The sequence below is a fragment of the Rattus norvegicus genome, chromosome 9, assembly GCF_036323735.1.
Source record: "Rattus norvegicus strain BN/NHsdMcwi chromosome 9, GRCr8, whole genome shotgun sequence".
NCBI classification, from domain to species: domain Eukaryota; kingdom Metazoa; phylum Chordata; class Mammalia; order Rodentia; family Muridae; genus Rattus; species Rattus norvegicus.
This window is the reverse complement of record NC_086027.1, coordinates 59,203,618-59,227,559: the sequence shown is the minus strand read 5'-3', so window position 1 is coordinate 59,227,559 and position 23,942 is coordinate 59,203,618. Positions and strand designations below refer to the sequence as shown.

The 23,942-nt window shown below is 37.4% G+C and overlaps 1 long non-coding RNA gene across 1 annotated transcript in view; it reads left to right on the top strand.

Annotated features, from left to right (window-relative positions):
* The first annotated feature begins 15,885 nt into the window (after positions 1 to 15,885).
* Positions 15,886 to 23,942, top strand: part of LOC134480370 (uncharacterized) — a 96,298-nt gene continuing 88,241 nt past the window's right edge. The window contains exon 1 of the long non-coding RNA XR_010054784.1: positions 15,886 to 16,084. This is a non-coding gene — a long non-coding RNA (uncharacterized LOC134480370). The remainder of the gene's footprint in view (positions 16,085 to 23,942) is intronic.

The window sequence follows — 23,942 nt, the reverse complement described above, 5'->3', positions numbered from 1 at the left end:
AGCAAGAAAGTAAACTAATTTCAACTAATACAAAAGGAGATGGCCACACAAACATAAATCCATCTCTAACAATAAAAATAACAGGAAACAACAATCATTGCTCCCTAATATCTCTCAACATCAATGAAATCAATTCCCCCATAAAAAGACATAGACTAACAGACTGGATACATAAAGAGGATCCAGTATTTGGCTGCATACAGGAAACACACCTTAGTGGAAAAGACAGACATTACCTAGGAGGAGAAAGCTGGAAAAACTTTCCAAACAAATGGTCCCAAGTAACAAGCTGGAGTAGCCATTCTAATAAAGAATAAAATCGACTTTCAAACAAAGGTTATCAAAAAAGATAAGAAAGGACACTTCCTTATTCATCAAAGTAAAATTCATCAATATGAACTCTCAGTTCTGAATATGTATCTTCCCCAAGCATTCTACATTCAGAAAAGAAACCTTCCCAAGCTCAAAGTTCACATCGCAACTCATAAAATAAGAGTGGAAGATTTCAACACCCCACTCTCATCAGTGGATTGATCATGGAAACTGAAACTAAACAGAGACACAGATAAACTAACAGAAGTTATGAACCAAATGGATTTAACATATCTATAGAATATTTCATCCTAAATCAAAAGAATATGCCTTTTTCTCAGCACCTCAGGGTACCTTCTTCAAAACCGACTATATAACCAGTCACAAAACAGGCCTCAACAGATACAAGAACATTAAAATAATCCCATGCATCCTGTCAGATCACCAGAGACTAAGGCTGGTCTTCCATAACAACAAAAAAGACAGAAAGCCCACATACACATGGAAGCTAAACAAATGCTACTCAAGGATAAGTTGATCAAGGAAGAGATAAAGAAAGAAATTAAAGACTTTTAGAATTTAATGAAAATGAAGAATCAGCATACCCAAACTTATGGGATACAATGGAATTAGTTCTAAGAAGAAAGTTCATAGCTCTGAATGCCTTCATAAAGAAAATGGAGTGAGTATACACTAGCAGCTTGACAACACACCTAAAAGCATTAGAACAAAAAGAATATACCCAAAAGGAGCATGCAGCAGGGAATAATCAAACTCAGGGCTGAAATCAACTAAGTAGAAACAAAAAGAAGTATACCAAAAAATCAACAAATCCAAGAGCTGGTTCTTTGAAAAACTCAACAGGACAAAGAAACCCTTGGCCAGACAAAACACAGGGCACAGAAAGAGTATCCAAATTAACAAAGTGAGAAATGAAAAGGGAGACATAATAACAAAAACTAAGGAAATTTAATAAAATTTAATAAAAAGCCTATATTCAAGAAAACTGGAAAATCTGGATGAAATGGCCAATTTTATAGACAGTTACAAGGTACCAAATTTAAATCAGGATCAGATAAATCATCTAAACACTCCCATAACTCCTAAAATGAAAGAGAAGAAGCCATTAAAAGTCTAGCAACCAAAAAAAGCTCAGGTCAGATGGATTTAATATAGAATTCTCTCAAGACTTTGTAAAATACCTAATAGCAATATTGTCCAAAGTATTCCACAAAGTAGAAACAGAAGCAACACTAACCAATTTTTTCTATGAAACTACAATTTCTTTATATGTAAACCACACAAAAATCCAACAAAAAAGATAACTTCAGACCAATTTCCCTTATGAATATCCATGCAAAAATATTAAAAATTCTTGCAAACTGGATCCAAGGTCACATCGAAATGAATATGCACCATGGTCAAGTAGGCTTCATCCCAGGGATTGCAGGGAAGGTTTCACATCCGGAAATCCATCAAAGTAATCCGCTATATAAACAATCTCAAAGAAAAAAGCCACAAGCTCTTCTCATTAAATGCTGAAAAGGCATTTGACAAAATACAACACACCTTCTTGTAAAATGTCTTGGAAAGATCAGTATTTCAAGACCTATACCTAAACATAGTAAAAGCAATATACAGCAAAACAGTAGCCAACATCAAACTAAATGGGGAGAAACTTGGAGCAATCCTACTAAAATTAGGAATTAGAAAAGGCTGCCCACTGTCTCCCTACCTATTCAATATAGTACTGGAATTCCTAGACAGAGCAACAATAGGAGGTCAAAGGGATACAAATTGGAAAGAAAGAAGTCATAATATCACTATTTGCATATGATATGACAGTACACTTAATTGACTCCAAAAGTTCCACCAGAGAACAACTAAGCCTGATAACCAACTTCAGCAAAATGGCTGGATATAAAATTAACTTAAACAAATCAGTAGCCTTCTTCTACTTAAATGGGCTGAGAAAGAAATTAGGAAAGTGAAACCCTTCACAATATTCATAAATAATATAAAATTACTCAGTGCGATCTAGCCAAATGATCTGTATGACCAGAACTTCAAGTCTCTGAAAAAAGAAATTGAAGAAGATTTCAGAAGAATCTCACATGCCCATGAAAAAGAAATTGAAGAAGATTTCAGAAGAATCTCACATGCCCATGAATTGGCAGGATTAATATTGTAAAAATGGCCATTGTCAACACCAATTTAAAGATTCAATGCATTCCCCATCAAAATTCTCACTCAACATGTCATAGAGTTAGACAGAGAAATAAGCAAATTTATTTGGAATAATTAAAAACCCAGGATATTGAAAACTATCCTTAAAAATATAAGAATTATGATGGAAATACTACCTTTGACTTCAAGTTGTATTACAGGGAAATAGTGATATAAAATGTAAGGTATTGTGACAGAGACAGGCAAATAGATCAATGGAATATAATTGAAGACCCAACTATGAACCCACACACCTATGGTCATTTTATCTTCAACAAAAGTTCTAAAACCATCCAGTGGAAAAAAGAAAGAATTTTCAACAAACGGTGCTGGCTTAACTGTTGGTGAGCATACAGAGGAATACAAATTGATTCATTCTCATCAGTCTGTACAACACTCAAGTTCAGATGCATGAAGGTCCTCCATATAAAACCAGGTATATTCAAACTATTAGAAGAAAAAGTGGGAAAGAACATTGAACACATGGGCACTGACAAAAGTTTCCTGAACAGAATACCAATGGCTTATGCTCTAAAATCAAGAATTGACAAATGGAGCTTCATAAAATCGCAAAGCTTCTATAAGGCAAGAACACTACCATTAGGATAAAAAGACGACCAACAGATTGGGAAAAGATCTTTACCAATCCTACATCCAATATTCAATATATACAAAGAACTCTAGAAGTTAGACTCTAGAGAACCAAATGACCCAATTAAAAACTGGGGTACAGAGCTAAAAAAAAAAGAATTCTCAACTGAGGAAAATCAAATGACTGAGAGCTACCTAAAGAAATGTTCGACATCCTTAGTCATCAAATCAGGGCAGTGTAAATCAAAACAACCCTGAGATTCCACCTCTCACCAGTGAGAATGGCTAAGATAAAAAATTCAGGTGACAACAGATTTAGCGAAGAAGTGGAGAAAGAGGAACATCCTCCATTGTTGGTGGGATTACAAGCTAGTATAACCACTCTTGAAATCAATCTTGAGGTTCATCAGAAAATTGGACATAGTACTACATGAGGACCCACCTATACCACTCTTGGGCATATACCCAAAATATTGTCCAACACATAACAAGGACACATGCTCCACTATGTTCATAGCAGCCTCATTTATAATAGCCAGAAACTGGAAAGAACCCAGGTGTTCCTCAACAGAGAAATGGATACAGAAAATGTGGTACATTTGCATAATGGAGTAGTATTCAGTTATTAAAAACAATGACATCATGAAATTCTTAAGCAAATGAATGAAACTTGAAAATAACCTGAGTGAAGTGACTCAATCACAAAATAACACGCATGGTATGCACTCACTGATAAGTGGATATTAGCCCAAAACCTCAAATTACCCAAGATACAGTCCACAAACCACATGAAGTTTAAGAAGAAGGGCAACCTAAGTGCAGGGCTTCAGTCCTTCTTAGAAGGGTGAACAAAAATATTCATAGGAGGAGATATGGAGACAAAGTTTGGAGCAGAAACTGAAAGAATGGTCATTCTGAGACTGCCACACCTGGGGATTCAACCCATATACATACAGCCACCAAATTCTTACCCAGACAATATTACTGATGCCAAGAAGTACATGCTGACAGGAGCCTGACACAGCTGTCTCCTGAGTGGCTCTCCCAGAGCATGACAAATACAGAGGCTAACTCTTCCAGACAACCATTGAATTGAGAAGCCCGATGGGAGGAGTTAGAGGAAGAATTGATAGAGATCAAGGAGTTTGCAACCCCATAATAACAGCAATACTAACCAGCCAGGGCTCCCAAGGACTAAATCACCATCCAAAGTGTACACATTGACAGACCCGTGGCTCTAATTGCATATGTAGCAATTGATGGCCTTGTTGGGCACCAATGGTAGGGAAAATTCTTGGTCTGGCCAAGGATAGAGTATAAGGGAATGTCAGGGCGGGTAGGCAGGAAGGGGTGGTTGGATGAGTGGGGAAACACCCTTAATGAAGAAGGGGTAAGCAGGTTAGGATAGGGGATTTATGGTTGGGAAACCAGGAAAGGGGATAACATTTGAAATGTAAATAAAATTTTTAAAAAATGGGTACAGAGCTAAACAATGAATCCTCAACTGTGGAATATCAAATGGCCACGAAACAACTAAAGAAATGTTAAACACCCCTAGTCATCAGGGAAATGCAAATCAAAACAACTTCGAGATTCTGTCTCACACCAGTAAGAACGGCATGGCAAAAACTCAGGTGACAACAGATGATGGTGAGAATGTAGAGAAAGAACACTCCTCCTTTGTTTGTGACATTGAAAGTTGGTAGTACCCACTCTGGAAATCGGTCTGTTGGTTCCTCAGGTAGACATAATAGTACCCGAATACTCAGCTATATCACCCTGAGCATATTCCCAAAAGATGGTCTAAAATATAACAGGGACACATGCTCCACTATGTTCATAGCAGCCTTATTTAGAATAGCCAGGATCTGGACACAACCCAAATGTCCCTCAACAGAGAAATGATACAGAAAATTGTGGTACACTTACACAATGGAGGACTACTCAGCTATTAAAAACAATGACTTCATGATATTCTTAGCCAAATGGATGGAAGTAGCAAATGTCATCCTAAGTTAGGTAATGTAATCACAAAAGAATACACATGGTATGGACTCACTGATAAGTGCATATTAGCCCAAAAGTTCAGACTACCCAAGAAACTATTCACCGACCATATGAAGCTCAAGAAGAAGGAAGACGAAATGTGGATGCTTCAGTCCATCTTAGAAGGTGGAACAAAATAAGCACAAGAAGTAGGTGGGAGGAACTTGGGAGGAAGAGAGGAAGGGGAGGGGTCAAAGGGCAGCAGGACCAGCTATGAGAGGAGACACATGATATACAGAGGGTCAGGAAATTGAACAAAGGTATGCAGCAATGGTGGATGTGGAACTGGAGGTAGCCACCAGCAAGTCCCTCACGTCAGGAAAGCAAGCATATCCCAGGACCTGACAGGGGTGAGATTAGCAGAAAAGCCAAACAAAGGGGAGGGAGAACCTGTAGAGACCATATCCAGATGTTAGACAAAGCACCCGGTTGGAGGTTAGGGCCACTCAACCTCCTCAAAATTTTAGCCCAGAATTGCTCCTTTTGGGACATACAGGGGCAAAGAGTGGAGCAGAGACTGAAGGAAAGGTCATCCAGAGCCTGCCCCAATTGGGGATTCATCCCATATGCAGCCTCCAAGCCTAGTCACTATTGCTGAAGCCAGGGAGTGCTTGCTGACAGGAGCCTGATACGGATGCCTCCTGATAGGCTCTGGCAGAGCCTTACCAATACAGATGGGGATGCTTGCAGCTAACCATAGGACTGAGCACGGTGACCCCAGTGGAGGAGCTAGAGAAAGAACTGAAGGAGCAGGAGGGGTTTTCAACCCATAGGAAGAACAACATCAACCATCCAGACCCCCCAGAACTCCCTGGGAGTAAACCACCAACCAAAGAGTACACATGGAGGGATCCATGACTTCTTCTGCATATGTAATAGAACATAGCATTGTCTGGCATCAATAAGAGAAGGCTCGATTCCCCAGTATAGGGAAATCCCAGATTGGTGAGGTGGTGTGGGTGGGTGGTAGTGGGAGCATCGCCATTGAATCAGAGGAAAGGAGAGGAAGAATGAGAGAGAGAGAGAGTTAAAATGCAATAATATTTGAAATGTAAATACATAAAATATCTAATAAAAAAGAAAGAAAACCTTCATCAATTAAAAGAAGCCCTTAATTTTTGCACCATCCTTGGGGTTGCCAGATGTAACTAAGCCATTCCCTCTCTTCATGGACAAGAGATCTGGGATAGCAAAAGGGTTAATGATTCAGATTCTTGGGCCCTGGTGTTGACCACTGTCCTATCATAGAAATTATAACCAGTAGCCAGATGTTAGCCCCCTTGATTTTTGTGTAATAACCAATAGTTCTCCTGCTCAAGGATGCTAAAAAAACTGTCACTGGGCTAAAGCCTTACCAGCAGGATGCCTCTTGCTATCAAAGGGTACTTAAACGGCTCCCCAATCGATGACTTGCCAATGCAAGAATTACTCATTACCAGTCTCTCCTATTAAATCACCCTCGAATAACCTTCTAGGCCCCAAATGCACTGAGCCCCACTCTACCTTGTTGCCTGACCTAGACCTCAACAGGCATGATTTCTTGGACATTCTGACCCACATCAATGGGATCAGACCAGATACCATCTTCAGGATACCATCTTGATGAATGTAGAGTTAACATGGTTCGCCAATAACAGCAACTTCATTTAAGTCAGAGTTATGCTGAGGCAGCAGTGGTGTAAAACGCAGATAAGATTTGGGCACAGCCACTCCTGTTAGGAACGTCAGTCCAGAAAGGTGAACTGATAGCTTTAACCACGGAGTTGGAGCTGGGAAAAGTGAAGAGATTTAATATTTACATAAATAGCTGTTATGCCTTTACTGACTTCCTTGAATCCACGAGATCCTATGTTCCCTGACCATCCTAAGTATACAAAAGATGACATAACCTAGGCTAGGAATTTGCCAGGTCTTAGTATCATAAAAGATGATGGAGATCAGCAGATTGCAAACACATTGTGCCCGAAAAATGGAACTACACATATTTCAGAAGATGCACAACTCTTCTCATATGGGCCTCCAGAGAATGCAGGATTTGGTATGGCATACTAATATCAAGATTAGGGAATGCCAACTTGAAGGTAGCTGAAATTGTCGAGAACTGTAACACCTACCTGCTAACTAATTCACTGGCTTGAGAGGAACCCAGTGATAGGATGAGATGCACAAAGCCCGGAGCCTACTGGGAGACACACTTCATGGAGGTCAAACAAGGGAAATTTGTATGTAGGTATTTAATGATGTTTATAAATACATTTTCAGGATGGACTGAGGCCTTTTCCACCAAACATGACACCACTCAAACAGTGATGAAGAAACTCTTAGAAGAAATTCTTCCAAGGTATGGTTTCCCTCAATATATAGGATCATATTAAGGACCTCACTTTCTGTCTCAGGTAAATCAGGGATTAGCAATCATTCTGGGGTTTGATTGGAAACATCATTGTAAATATAGAACCCAGAGCACAGGACAGGTAGAAAGGATAACAGGACTCTAAAATAAACCTTAACTAAACTTACCATAGAGACTGGAAGTAAGGAGATGGCTTTCCTCCTCTTCTCTCTTTATAGAGTATGGAACTCCTGATACCAGATGGGACTCAACCCCTTTGAGATCATGTTCATTTCTCCCTGTCCCATTATTCCTAACCCTCAGATAAAAGTCATTACCAGGTGAGATGACCACTACTGGAAGACCTTGAGGGTGTACAATTGGTCCCCAAGCATAATCTGGTCTAAAATTCATGCCCAGTATGAAAAAGGTCCACCTCTAAATCCTCTTCAGTTTCAGCCTGGAGTCAGCATCCTAATCAAGAGACAACACTAGAACCTTGTTGGAAAGGACACTATATTATCATTCTTACCAACCCCACAGCTTGACAAGACTGCAATATGTATCCACAATATTCATGCCCCAATTGCAGAACTGTTTGCAGTTGAGAATGACCTAGAGCAGAGGAGACAAAGGCTACCAAACACCCTTCCAACCCTCTCAAGCTCAAGTTACAGTGATCCTGACTATCCTCTTTACTATGTATACTACAAACCCAATCCCCACCAAACCATTACCCTTATCTGGGTCATCATCTATATGGCCACGGGGAAGACTGTCAACTCCACTTCTGGGTTGCATCCCCAGCATACCTGGTTCCCCAGTTTCCATGTCTCCTCTGTGATCTGAGAGGTAAAGCTTGGAACTACGCCATCTCTAGAATAACCTTTCACAGTGCTTGCCAGATCATGACTCCAGAATTCATTTGTTGTGATGGCAGACCCAGCACCAAACTCTTTATGTCTGCCTGGGACATTTCTAGAGTTGTGACCAATGTAATAAATGTCAAGGCCCTGAGGCCTTCTTCTGTGTACCCTGGGGATGCATCTACTGGATGGATAAACTGGAAGTCCTCCAATAAGTACTTCATTACAATGATTAGGTTCTGTGGAGAGAGATGTAATCCTCGTGTTATCAGATTTGTAAATGAAGCCAAGAAGGCTGACTAGAAAACTGGTAAGACTTGCGGACTGAGAATTAAATTACTGGTAAAGATCATAAAGTCCTGTTCACTGTTGGACTCTATGTTTAGATACCCCAACCCCATTGCTCTCAGCACCAACATTCTGCTAGCTAAACCCTCACCTTCACCAATCCAACAACAAGGCCCATCTTCCCCTAACAAGGCCCTAACCCATGTCACAAGGACAACACAAAGACTGAGTAATGAGAGCCACGACACCCTCTGGAACATGATGATCCAGTATTTTCAGGTCACCAATGAATCCAGACCCAAGTTAGCTGAGTCATGACTAGCCTATGAGATAATACCACCTTACTTTGAAGACGTAGTCCTAATTAGGAACTTTACTGAAACTGAGAGATCCAGTGAGTGCAGATGACAATAAGGTGAGGGTAGGCTGATATTATAGTTCATTGAAGATAAAGTCACTTGTTTAGGACAGTCCTGAGTCCTAGAGCTACCTTTGTAACCAGATATGCAGAATGACCAGGTAGATAAACAGTGATTAAGTATCTATTACCGCTCACCAATGCCTGTTGGGCATGCTAGCAGGGCTTACTCCAGGCATGCATGGACTACACTATGCCCGGATATGGAATTCTGTATACTTGTCCAGTTACTACCCAGGATCATCTATCACACAGACTACAAAGTCCTAGACTTTCTAGATGGAACCATGGATATAGTCCCCAGAAGAAACAAGCAAGAACCCTAGCTGTAACCCTGGTGTTTCTCATAGGATTGGGCATGGCTGGCACTGGAACTGGGTAGTTTTCCTTGCGTTACAGAAAGAGTCCATAGATGTTGATATAGAGAGATTAGAAAAAGGAATCTCTCACCTCCAAAATTCTCTGGGCTCTCTGGCAGAGGCAGTACTCCAAAATTGGAGGGGGTTAGATCTCCCGTTTAAGTAACAAGGAGGAGTATGCAGGTTTCAAAGAATAAGGCTACTTCCGTTTTGACCAATCAAGAGTGGTCAAAATGTTGATGGCCAAAGCTAGGGAAGGCCTGGCCAAGAGAAAAAGGAAGAGAACAAGCAAAATGTTGGTTCAAATCATGCTTTTAACAGCTCTACCTGGTTGACTAACCTGATATCTACCCTACTGGACACCTTGCTCATTTAACTTCTGCTCCTCACTCTCAGGCCTTGCATTTTAAACAAATTAGTCCAGTTTATGAAAGAAAGACTTACAATATTTCAGCTTTTGGTAATTAAAAGTCACTGCCAGTCCCTCCATAAGGAAGCCTAAGAGTTTCAGGAAGTCCCATGAGTGGCCTTCTAGATGCCAGAAAAAAGGCAAAAAGAAAGGCCAAACCTACTCCAACTTGGGATTGGCATTCATTTTAAAGAAAAAGAGCCTGAGAACTTGACTTGCAGCTGAACCCAAGCTGCATCCAAGTTCCAGGTTTATCTCTGATACACAGCCCAGAGTTGCTCTGCAGTTACCTCCTAGCAGCAGCCAATCAAGGTGGGTCTGATAGTTCCAAATATACTTTCAGACAGTGATTGTTCATGGTTTATTTCAGAGTACCCACCTGTCAGTTGTTCGAATTATGTGCTTGCCAGGCTTGAAAACCCCTGGCTTGCTTGCTTTTTCCCTTAAAGCCTGATCTCTCTGAGGGGCTGGTGATTTACCCTCTGATCATGCTGTAGTAGGGTCAGTGGTAAGTCCAAGCTGGAGCTTGAGTAAAAGGGCCCTAGTGCAAATGCATCTGAATTGGCTCCTTTATGGACTTTTGAGGTTCATGATCCTGAATGGCACAATAGTATAAGATAAGATTTGAATTGAAAATTAAATATTCATCTCATTATACTACTTGTACTCTAAAGAACATTAATATCTCATCAAGATATTTATGAAAAAAGTCAAATTCTAAAAAAGAAGTATTCACTGACTTTGGAGACAAAATCAACACTTACCATATATTCTCCTAAAGTAATATTAAGTAGAAAAGCATTTGAAGGATATTTCCACAGAAAATACATTCGATAAATTGAAAACAAATAAGCAGAAGGTAAGGAAGCATGCCAATCTTCAGCCTTTGAAAAACTACTCTGAATATGACTGTAATGTCTAAATCATGAAGATTTTGCATAGAATTCACAAACATCTATTCCTAAAATTATCAAAGATACAATCAATGTTTTCCAAAGTAAATTTATAAATAAACTGAGTTGAGGCCCTTTATTATAATATAAAAATTACAAATATTATGTTCTGGGTTAAATATGACACAATCCCTAAGTCTGAGTATCTGAGTAACCACAATGATTGATTGAGTTCACGTGTTTGGAAGACTATGGGAAAAGCACCCACCTCCCAGCAGCTTGACTCATATAAAAGCCTGCTCCTGTCTGATGATGCAATCAAGGATGTATCAAATTTAAAAAGTTCTCATTTCTCATGACAAGACAGATAACAGAGGAGAGGCAGAAACAAAAACTTCTGAGCCAACTCAGAGTCCCCTGAGTACTAATTTATCACATTGCAGTTGTGTCACTAGTAACCTAATAATCTCCCACTAGGCCCCACCTCATAAAGCACTACACATCACTACACTGGACATCTAGCTCATAACATATAAAATGTAGGAGACACATTTAAACTGAACCCTGGCCACATCACTAAAAATGAAGGCAGCTTTCATCCATATAATTCAAGAGATGTTTTATTAGTATGAGCACTGAAGAACAACAGAAGAAATCAGATATCCTGTCACCGAAATTGTCATTATGCCTCACAATGACCAGAATATGAATTCTATGGACAATGGTACTCACTGAATTTAGGTATTTTATGTATTAAAATTCAAGTTATGTAGATACCAGTAAGCTTTGAATACAAACCATTCTGAAAAAAAAGTAGACATTGCAATATCAGTGCTAAGAGGATCATAGGAAATAGTTATTGTGAGACAATACTCTTTGATCTTTCTTGTAGCAATAAAATGGAACAAAAGTATTCTAGTAATTGAGATCTTACAACCAAGAGGCATCTGGTTGCACTGCCTCAAAGCAGGTGAATTTTGTGAGAGGAGATAATGAATCTTAAATATAGTTCTAATTATCTTCAGCTTTGCCTTGCTCCTCTCATGTAATCCCCAGAATGAGCATGCCCCATGGCAGATTTATCTGTAGCAGGTCTCTCAGCTTCTCTCTTGATCCTGTTAATGCACAGATTGTAATTCAATTATAAAGTAATAATATTTTCTTTTTGATATCAATTGAATACTTAATGATTACTGAGTTTCCGGCAATTAAAATAGCTAATAAACAGTAATACAATGAGCATTGATGACAAAAGTAATACATTAATTACATGAATGTAATCTAGTAATTTAACTTGAGACTGTAAACATGTGAACTTCATTGTTATGTGTGGCCTCCAGTTTCAGAGAAGACATTAAACTTGTATTTTCACAAGTGTGTCTTCATTATCCTGAGAAAGAAGAAACAGCTGCATATTTTCCATGAGTGCTCAAGTCTTGTACTTTTTCCAGAAAAAAATGGTTATATTTTAAATGATTTCCAGTATAAAATTGCAAATAAGTGGAGAGTTAAGTAATTTCCATTCCTTGTTAATCCCACAGCTAAGAAGCACTGTTATTTATACTAGTCTGTCCTATTATATTTAGCATGATGTAAACTGAGGGAATACATAGCATTCCATTGTTAGCTTTGGTCTCAATGGGACTGTTCATTCATTTTTCAACCTCACGTTTATTTTAATATATTTTGTTTTGTAAAATATTATTGTTTAGGCATTTTTATTTGTTACTAATTAGAATACAAGATTAGTTACACCAATGATAGTTTCTTAAAAGTTATAATGTGAATGAAAGATATATTCTATATATAAGAACTCCAAAGAAAGAAGCTATTAATGAGCATATATATGCATTTTATATATATACATATATATATATATGTGTGTGTGTCTATATATAAATATATATAAAACATACAGTATAACTAGACCTTAAATAAGAAAGAAATCTCATAATATAATAAATACTTTTTCTGAGGGTTTAGGAATATACTATGACAACTGTCAAGTGCATTCCAAGGTCAGCTAAACACAAAAATTGCTCAAGCCTGTATGCAAGTTCTATCTAATGTAAGTTGGCTCTGCCCATATTTGTATGTGAATCCACAGGAATAAGAAAAGAACCTTAGGAAACTATCAAACAATATGAAAAACTCAACTTTTGGTATTCTAGCTACACTAATTCCTATATGTACGATGTGTCAATTCATTAAATATCATTGAGGCTATATGATGATCAAGAAATAAGAATACAATTTCTAATTACAGAGATCTTAACATGTATAACTTTGTGTCAGTATATTTTAATTGGTAATAACTTACTTCACTTGGTATGAAGGAAATTCTAAAGTTTTCTTCAAAGAAATTTTTTATTTGTCCATCAAATGAAAATTATTTTAAAAGATGATCTAACCAAAACTTGGTCTTCTAGATATATAATTTGATATTTGCAATTCAAGCTCAAGATATTCTTACTATGGACACCCACTTCTACATAGCTATACCCTTAGCCTGGATCTGGTTTCATTAGCTGCTCCTTATACACACTCCAACTAAGCTTCTATAAAGTATGAAGATGAGCAGATGACTCTGAGATAAGGGAAAGTAGAAAAAAAACAAGAGTAACATTCCCTTCTAGGTGACTGACAGATACTAGCATTTTATTCCAAATGACCATCAATACACAGGCTGTATACAAGCTAAGAGCTTTACTCTATCTGACAAACAATTCATTTCCAGTGAATGACTTTTTTCAACAATATTTTTTAAGTTCATATAATTAGTTATGAAACTGGCTGAAAGGGAGATGTGCATGTGGGAGTCACCTGTAAAAATATATACTTGAATGATTTCCCCCTGATAGGTCTGTTTGTTACTAGGGCAACAATCTGTTCAAGAATTTAATGAGAAAATAGCGTGTTTTGTTTCACCCTCACTTGAGTAACTGAATTTCTAATTTTAGTTGACAAAGCTATGTGTATAACTTAGTTCAGAAATGTTTCTTTTGTGAAGTTTTTAAGAAATTAGAGTAATTTTACTATATCTTTGCAACATAACTTAAATTTAACATGGATCTTATAAAAATTTGGTTATAATACACAAAATGTTTAACATAAAATACCTCATATCAGACATAATCTCCAAAACAATATATATTCAATTAATTATACGTTTTGAAAATATTTTGAAATATATACCATATATCTTTGATTTAAAAAAAATTATCAATACTCTCCATCAAAATACCCAACAAGAAGCTGAAAAAGTCAGAGGCAGATATTTATACCCAACCAATGAACAGAAGCTGCTGACCCCTGTGGTTGAATTAGGGAAAAGCTGGAAGAAGCTAAGGAGGAGGGTGACCCTGAAGGAGGACCAGCAGTATCAATTCACCTAGACCCTGAGAGTGCTCCCAAAATGAAGATTGCCAGGTCTGGGACCATGCTCAGAAAACTCAAAGTTGCATTTATATATGTATATGTATATATGCACACACACATATATATCCTATATTTTAGGTAGTACACATTGTTCACTGCTTCTCAAAATAGCTCTGTTTGTGTAATGCTCTAATTATTTTAAACCTTAATATAAAAACATCCATATTATCACTCATTGCAAACAGAAGCCCAATTTATGAAACATAAGGCCTTGACATAGTTTCCAATACTTGACTTAGTGCTACCAGAACTTTTGAGGGGTGCCACCTGAAATATAATGGAGATCCGGGGTCCTTATAAAGTTTCTTAACCTTGTTAAAAAAATAATTTAAAGACAGAGTAGGAAAGAAATTTGAAGACAATTTTACTAGAGTCTAAAAGAAAAATTTCACGAAGGTAAGCCAGAGTGTCTAGAAGGTATACCCAGGCTACGGCCAGTATCTGAAAGAAAAAGGAAGAAGAAAATGGAAATTACTTGAGAAATTCATAGCATTCTCATTTCAGTCACCTGGTGGCTTCTCCACTGTATATGGCATAGAAAGTAGTATTTTCGGAAGACTGTAGCTCATTAAATTGGTAAGGATTCCTTTCATATCCTTAGCATAGTTTTGGAGATTATGTCTTCCTATGGTGGAGTCCCTTGGTCAGGGGATATATTGGAGTCTCTGGTTTCACTGCTCTGTTCTGGTTAGTCTGAAATTTTGCATCTCCACCAAGGACAGAGATAAAGTGTATTGTTTTGACCAGACTTCCCATCTGTAGACTTCAACATAGCCTTTACCAAGGGTAAGGGCTAAATTATAAGGGTCTAAAAAAATCACTGAAGGAAAAGCCCAGTCTCAGATAGGTAGAAAGACAAAGTGTTTATTTTGTAGACACAACCAACAGGCAGGGGTCAACCATTTTTTGAAATGGTGACTCCAGACAAAGGCATACAGGACTTCTTATTGGGAACTGGGGAAACTCTCTAGAAAGATTTCGTCATCTAAAATTTTATTGGTGGGTGCTAGGGGGTCACAGGCGGTCAGTGGTCTGCATTCCTGTGTCATGAATGTCTAACCACAGGAGGAGATAGGTTGCCTGGTACATCTGGTCCATCTTGAGATACTTCCCCACTTTTGTGTGTATCCCCAGAGTGTACTTTGGGAGAGGTTTGTATGATCTTGTTCTGGGTTTTATGGAATGATCCTAGAGCTGGTAACATTCAGTGGCAAACTCCAGGGTGCCAAACTTCATGTGAGTGTGCTCATTTAGGTAAATATAGGAAATTCTGTAGCCAAGAACATTCCTGTGACTGCTGCTACCTTGTTTCGTGCCCTGAGCGGCTGGTCCACTTCCCATTTCTCAATAGCATTATGGTACAATAACCGCCTGACTAGATGTCCTTGTAACAAGAAAAATGAACAAAGAAATGTGTTGTTGTTAACAGTTAATATGAACTTTTACATTGGAATTCCCAGCTTGCCCTCCTCTCAAACATGATCTAGCAAATTCCATTCCTCCCTCTTAATCCAACACCACCCAATTCCCACTCTGAAAGCTGCTGAACAGAAAAGGATCCAAAAAGCCCCGTCCTGCATTCCTGTGACATTCTTGACAGGAAAATCAACTCGGCCCACACACCTGAATTCACCAATAACCCAGTCCCACTCACCCACACACCTCTCACCCTCTCCCCAGTCTATAAAATCTCCAATGCCTTAATCTTCCTCAGACTTTTTTTTCTTCAGGTTTCCTCCCCTGTGACTGGTGAACTCACCAGGGAGTGCATTACCAAGTAAATCTGCCTTTTTAAAACTTGGCTTAATTGTTTTATTTCTTTAGCAGTGAAAACGTGTCTTGAACCAGCACTATTCCTCAAAAGACCACCTGAAATCATGGAAAATAAGGACTTTTACAGGTAAAGGTAAGGAAATGCCTATCCTTGTCTCTCTCATATCTACGAATTTTAAAAAATAATCAGTTCCCTTTAAAGAGTGTAAAGTGGTTCTAATTTTAAAACAGGCACAGATTTAGAAATTGATCAGGGTTAAGAGCACTGACCACCCAGTTCACTTTGTACCCTTCATATGGTTTTTTACAACTGTTGCTAACTTCAGTTCCAAGATATTTGATGCCCTCTTTCAGGATGCACAGGCAACAGGAACCATGTGGTGTATAGATATACATTCAGGCAAAAGAACAGAATAAAATACATTTTAAAGTGTGTTCTATGGTGAATTAGGCTGTGAAAATTGCCTAATGTCTGCTGCCCCTTAGATTCTTCTCCTATAGACCGATTAACAGTTCTCAGTAAATCCAGATCCACAATTATACCAGTTGATTGGGATCTTTTTCACAGTGTGGTTCTCATAGACTCTGTTTTAATCAATCACAAAGAGTTTATGGAATACACATTGAAGAGTGTTCAATGTTATGTGCTGACTTTCCAATTTCAAAGTTAAGAGAACTTTTTACAGAAACAGAGTGACCGCACACAGGGAACATGTAATCTCCGTTTAGCATAAAATTCACTCTATGAATACATTATTGGTGATTTTACAGACTTAAATATATGTGCCTTTTTATTCTCTTTCCTCTTGAAAGGGTTAGTGTGGCAGCAGTTCAGGGTTTCTGGCAGATCTCACCAGTGTTATTAAGGTCTAACATGAATTGTGGATGCCACAGAGACAGGTGTCTGTGTGCATTACAATTGAAATCCATCCTGCGTTTCCCCAGACTTATTTGGCCTCAGACTTTTTCTCAAATAAAAATGTGTTTATGTGATAGAAACTGCTCTAAATATATAGCAATGACATTACTCCAAAATTCACCAGGCAATTAGCCTATAGCATAATGCATCTCAGAATTAACATTCATTTTGAAGCCTAAATGGCTTAACTTCTTGCTATACCAGCTCTTATTTCATGGACTATAAAATTCTCAAAATATTGAACTTCATGGGCTATGAAATAAAAGGCTATAAAATTGTCTTGGAATGTGTAATTATCTGCTAGATCAGGCCCTTTTACCAAACCCATCATAAAATACATGGGGACTTCTTTTTGGGATCACTTGACATCTAAAAGGAACAAAAACTAATTGGAAAATAGATAAGACCATCATGATATGCAAATAAAACAAATGAATGACAATTAATAACAAAATCTCATCCTTCTAACTTTATTCAGTACACTTAAATTTTTTTAAAGTGCTTTTATACCTGCTGCAAAATTCGAGAAAATGAGTAAACAGGTTTAATTACAGAAAATAAAACAGAATTGCTACCACCAAAGGTCTAAATCTGGCACTTGGCAGTTTTAGTGCTTATTTTGCTTCCTCTTCTAAATGGACTGAGACATTGCCTAGAGTAGTTAAATGTTCCTCACAATGAGCTAAGAGGTGTCTCTCCCTGCTTTGTTTTCTTCTTGAATGGCAGATTTATCATGAAAATGACCTCCTAGAGAAAAAGTCACTCTGCAGGACTCTTATTTATTTCCCATCATCGAGATATCTAATTTCACTTTTCTTTAGAATTCAATACCCATCAATTGGATTGAAATCAGGAATGAAATTCTCAAAGCAATTTTTCACTGCCTTCAGAATATTAAGAAATTTGACATTCTCCCATGCCTGTTCTCATAGTGCTCTTTGTCCCTGTCTCTAATGCATTGCTATGAGGACACATAGGTTGCAAGTCGATTCTTTTCTATCTCATTACAGATTACTTGTTACCGTCCATTCTCACTAAGTAGCTAAATGTTCTCTTAAAATAAAGTGACATAATATGCATAATAGGTCTTTCATGTTGGCTCTCTAACTTCTGCCATTTAGATGTCATGCAAGAATACACATTATGATAGCATTTTTACAGTGCTTTATTTTGCTCTGAATCTTCTATTATTCCTTTGAGCATAATTACTCAAACAGAACCATGTGGAGCTCACTTATACTATCAATTTACCTTCTAACATAAGAAAACAGATGATAATTGCACTACTCACAGAGATAACAGGTAAAATCTTCAGATTCTCTTGAAATTTTATGTGGCTCATTAACTATTTTTTTAAATCAAATGTATGATGATTGGTTGTGGAATACCTCCAAAAATGATAACTATTGTGCATGTTTTTCTCCTTCACTATTTTTTTCTTATCTAAGCCAGATGTGAAACAGTTTCTGTGTAGTGCTGGTGTACATACACAATGAAAAACAAAACTGAGAGTTCTCACTTTAAAGATTACAGATAATTTATTCTAGAACAAAATATGAGAAACCTTTGTCCCAACAATAGATATGTAAATGCAATTTTATATTTTAATGTAGAAGCAGTTTATAAAGTTTACAAAATATACAAAATGGAAAACTAACTCAAATGTATTACTCTTTAAGACACTTGTCTAAATATTAGACAGGTTGGAAAAGCTCTGCCATCTACCTCAGCTTGCCATCTACCTCAGCTTGTCATCCACCTCAGCTTTTGCCTGATAGCACTCTTAGATTCTGCACTGGTAGAAGCTAGAGGAATGCCACGTGAATACAAATCAAATGAAAATCATTGTTAGGATATTATATTCCAAATGATTTATCTAATATTCACAACAGCTGGTAGACCAGATACAGAGAAGGAAAATAAGTGGTCACTGAAGGCTAAACATGGACAGAGATCATTTGCCTCTGGATGTGTAATACTAAAAAATTCTCTACAATCCTCAAGTACTCCTTGGTTAATCAGCACTGTAGAACGTTCAGTTGAAACTTTCATCTGGGAACATTAGTTTGGAACATCAGCTTATTTCATAGATACTTGTCCTATCTTCATGAATTCAGCTGTTAAGAAATAATTGAGTCCAAATGCATTTAGGCATATAAAGTTCATTAATTGTACAATAGTTAGAAAGCTTTGAACTCTTTTGTTCTATTGTAAACCCATCAAGTCTATCAATGCTTTAGGCAGTGGGGCCAAGGAGATATTATGCATACTGGCCTGCCTTGTGATTCAAGAATGCTCACCTACAAGAACATTATCGTCTTATTTTTTCTTCTTAGTAACGATAAAGCCATAATGCTACTAGCTCTAGGAACAAACCAAAAAAATCCAGAAACAAGGTCATAGAAATCCACACGAAGAACAGTCTGGGGATAACCACAGAAATGGGGAAATACCTTATCATAAAATGGGTCATCTGTCTTGAGCAGCCTTATCTCATCCTTTGATTAAATTTTCATGACACAAGAAGGCAGAACACTGACCACCTGTGATGCCCTAGCACCCACCAATGAAATTTTAGATTACCTAATCCTTCTGGAGATTTTCCCTAGCTCCTGATGAGAAGGCCTGTGCACCTTTGTCTGTAGTCACTATTTTAAAAAGTGATTGATTTCTGCATACTGGATGTTTCTGTAGAATAAACTCTCCTTGTGTTTGCATACTGTTGCAGTAAAAATAAACCGAGCTGATTGGTTCCAGCATGCGTACTCTGGCGGTCACGCTCACTTGCTAGTTCTGACTCTGGCGGGATTGGAACTAGCGCTTATTTATCTCAGAGGCTCCATGATGCCCTTATCCACTTTCTGACCCATTCATGAGCCACTGCAACATGGTACCCTGTCAAGGTGCCCTGCCCTCACTCACAGCTCTCCTGGATTGTTTCCACCACACCAAGCATACAAATCCCAATTTCATGGCAGGTCTGGTGCATCTGGCCACCATACACTTTCTTGAACTCAATTAAGTTGCCACATGAAAGAACACATCACACAATATCCTCTGATCCAATTGATAAGATATAATTTGCCCATCAAGACAACACAAAATCCTGTACTCATCTATCCCTTAAGAATAGTCATAAGAGCCTATAATATGTCCACAGAGGAATAATCACACAGAAATCCTACATGACTCTATTAGCCAATTGTGTTCCGACAGGATGTAAGAGGTGTCCAGATACATTTCTTGGATTTTGGCAATTTCTTCCATGACCTTCTTTACTTAAATGCAAATAAGAGCAGCATTCAGAAAACATTGCCCTTAAGGTATGCAATGAAGGAGGTTACAGAATGAGTCTGGCTTCCTGGAGTTATCTTAAACCCTTATTATGATATTAGTACTGGCTAGACAGCTCCTCATTTTGTCCAAGAATATTTCTGCTGTTTTTAATTTTTGTCTTTATCATGTCCTCAAAATTAGACTTAATACTTAGTCATGCAATTGGTTTCAGATTTTTCTTTTAAAGGATGTCAATATAACATAGTCTCTCCACCAATATACAAAAAAGTAGAAAATTAAAAGTATAAAGAGTTATATTACTGTAATAAATATATCTAGAAGTAGATTTTTACTCAGCTATCAAAAACAATGACTTTATGAAATTCATAGGCAAATGGATGGAACTGTAAAATATCATCCTGAGTGACATAACCCAATCACAGAAAAACACACATGGTATGCACTCATTGATAAGTGGCTATTAGCCCAAATGCTCGAATTACCTTAGACGCACAGAACACATGAAATGCAAGAAGGATGACCAAAATGTGAATGTTTCACTCCTTCTTTAAACGGGGAACAAGAATTCCCTTGGCAGGGAATAGGGAGGCAAAGTTTACAACAGAGGCAGAAGGAACACCCATTCAGAGTCTGCCCCACATGTGACCCATACATATACAGCCACCAAACTAGATAAGATGGATGAAGCAAAGAAGTGCAGGCCGACAGGAACCGGATGCAAATCTCTCCTGAGAGACACAGCCAGAATACCGCAAATACATAGGCGAATGCCAGCAGCAAACCACTGAACTGAGAACAGGACCCCCATTGAAGGAATCAGAGAAAGGACTGAAAGAGCTGAAGGGACTTGAGATCCCATATAAACAACAATGCCAACCAACCAGAGCTTCCAGGGACTAAGCCACTACCCAAAGACTATACATGGACTGACCCTGGACTCTGACCTCATAGGTAGCAATGAATAGCCTAGTAAGAGCACCAGTAGAAGGGGAAGCCCTTGGTCCTGCCAAGACTGAACCCCCAGTGAACGTGATTTTTGCGGGGAGGGCAGTTAATGGGGAGAGGATGGGGAGGGGAACACCCATATAGAAGGGGAGTTGGAGGGGCTAGGGGGATGTTGGCCCAGAATCCAGGAAAGGTAATAACAATTGAAATGTAAAAAAGAAATACCCATGTTAATAAAGATGGAGAAAAAAACAATTAAATCTTTTCTTTACATAGTATTATGATGATATACACATTCATACGTACTGCCTACATTTCTTTGCACTTTGTGAATAAAGTTACTGTGATAATAAGATGTGCTAAAATATTAAAATATGTGATGGCAAGTAAAATACAAAAGCAGATCTAAAAATGAATTTATTTTCTCTAAAAGTAGATGATGTTTTTAAGAAATAAAGGAAAAACTCATATGCAAGGCTCACAATTTGGACTATTATTACTTTTTCATAATTTGTCACCTTCCAAATAAACTATAATTTTGTGTATTTATATTGTATAAAACTTCTTTGTAACCATGTATCATCATATAATAGCATTAATCATCTTTTTTAGATTTGTTTCTCAATAAAAAGAGTGTCTTCAGCTCTCAAGTGGCTAATATATTTTTATAATTTACAATAACTTGAAATGCATCATATTCTTTCAATCTGCAAAGTCACAGAAACACACCTGTCCCAGGGACTGTCAATACAGAGACTGTCATGCAATCATGCCATCTTCTTAGCAGATTCCTACTCCTTTATCAAACATCAATATGGTGCTCTGAAGATAACTTAAGCTGGTAAAGATGCTCAAACAGAGCCAAGGACCGGTGTCCCTGGAATCCATGATGCAACAGAGAAGAACCCTATCTTCTTCTGTTCTCAATATGGTACCTGGGCATGTATAAGCCTACACACACACACACACACACACACACACACACACACACATAGAAACACACACACACATTGGGGGAGAGGGGGGAGACAGAGAAACAGCAAGAGAGTATAAGAGAGAGAGGGGAGAGAGAGAAATGATAAGAATAATGAAAACATTTGATCATGAACTCTATACATTCCATTCTAACTGTTGTTTAAAAAACTCTCTGGTTCTATCGCTTTCATTCTTAAGTTTTTCTATGGTGGTGCAGTAACGTTCTTTAATTTTTCACTAATGTTGTTCTTGCTTCATGCCTTTTCTCCTTTTTTTTACCTTGTATTGATTCACTTTGTTTGAAGACAGAGTATTAAGCGTGGTATTCCTTCAACATTCCTTCGTACTATTCTTTCTTTCAGTAGCAGAAATATACCAAGAGTTCAAAACTAATCTCATGACTCTTCCTTGTACCACCTAATGCACTTATATTTCAGTAGCAAAGTTAACCATAACATTCAAAGTACATGTACTCACTATATAATAGATAGTATATTAAGTTTATATTGTATCTGTGCATTATTATGGAACAAACTTATGTTAGCTCAATGACAGTTTTCAATAAATACAAAATAGATTTTAATTAACAACTGCATAGTTCTTATATTACCAAATAATAACCATGGTTTTCAAATTATTATTAGTGATTTAAAAATATTACCAGCAGTTTTCTAATATTATTATCTTCTGTCTCTTGATATATGTTTTTAAAGCTAGTTTTATACCCATTCTTTATCTCTTCTAAACCTAATTTGACTTTCAATTATGCAGTGTTTTTCACTGTGGATTTCTGAGAGTGTCTTGTCTGAGAACTATAAGTAAGATGTTATTTCACAACAAGCCCCCAAATTTATAGGATCATTCTATCAAACCTTTAGAATATAGTTTAAGGTGCTGCTTCAATTCTGCTGCAGAAAGTTGGAAAAGAACACAAATATTAGGAGTCTTATTAATCTATCATAACAAATGAGTCTGGATAGAGTAGGCTGTTATGTCATTTGAATGATGGTAGTAGTCTGTTATCGGCTTTTCAAGAAACACTTGTTAATTTTGACACCAGGATTCTCACAGTTCGACAATATTCTGAGCTCCACAATATTAGGTAATCTACTAAAAAGCAAATACATACATTATCATTTTTCAGCTAGAATAGTTTTGATAACAGGTTATATAAAAATATGATGGAGGATTAATTAAATTGTGTTTGTAAATTCCTTCAAATTAGTTGATATATAACTTAAGACATAGTATCTTAGTATCATAGTATCTAGAAGAAGTTCATGCTATATTTTGAGTATTTTTCGATATTCAAGCTATGCAACTATGCAAAGTGGTAAAATATATGCATAATGCTGATACGTGCAAATCTTGTTTTAATTTGTCATGGGAAACATTTCTCAAGTTATTATGAGTACAGAAAGCTGTATGAAAATTATTGTAACTAAAATCCTCCTAGTAGAAAATGAGTCACTTTAAAGTGTTCTTAACTCTTGATTTGATAATACCCTTATTTTACACGGTAATTATACAAGGACTTACTTTGTGCTATTGACTACTTAAGATCAGCACAATTCTCACAGTAATTGTAGTACATATTTAGAAGTTGTGCGTGCAGAGATCATTAATTTCACAAACTGCTTTGCTCAAAAATTGCTGCTGTTAAATTTTGTCAGTATAGACGTGGGCATTGGCTTTTTGCTTGGATAGTATACAGGCTTCATTCTGATGCCTAGCTAATAACCATCTGTCTTTGGAAAGAGGTAAAATAAAATTAATATGTATCTAAAGAGGTATATAAATTGACTTTGGATCTAATTTGTATTTCTAATACATTTTGTCGTCCATCTTGGTCATT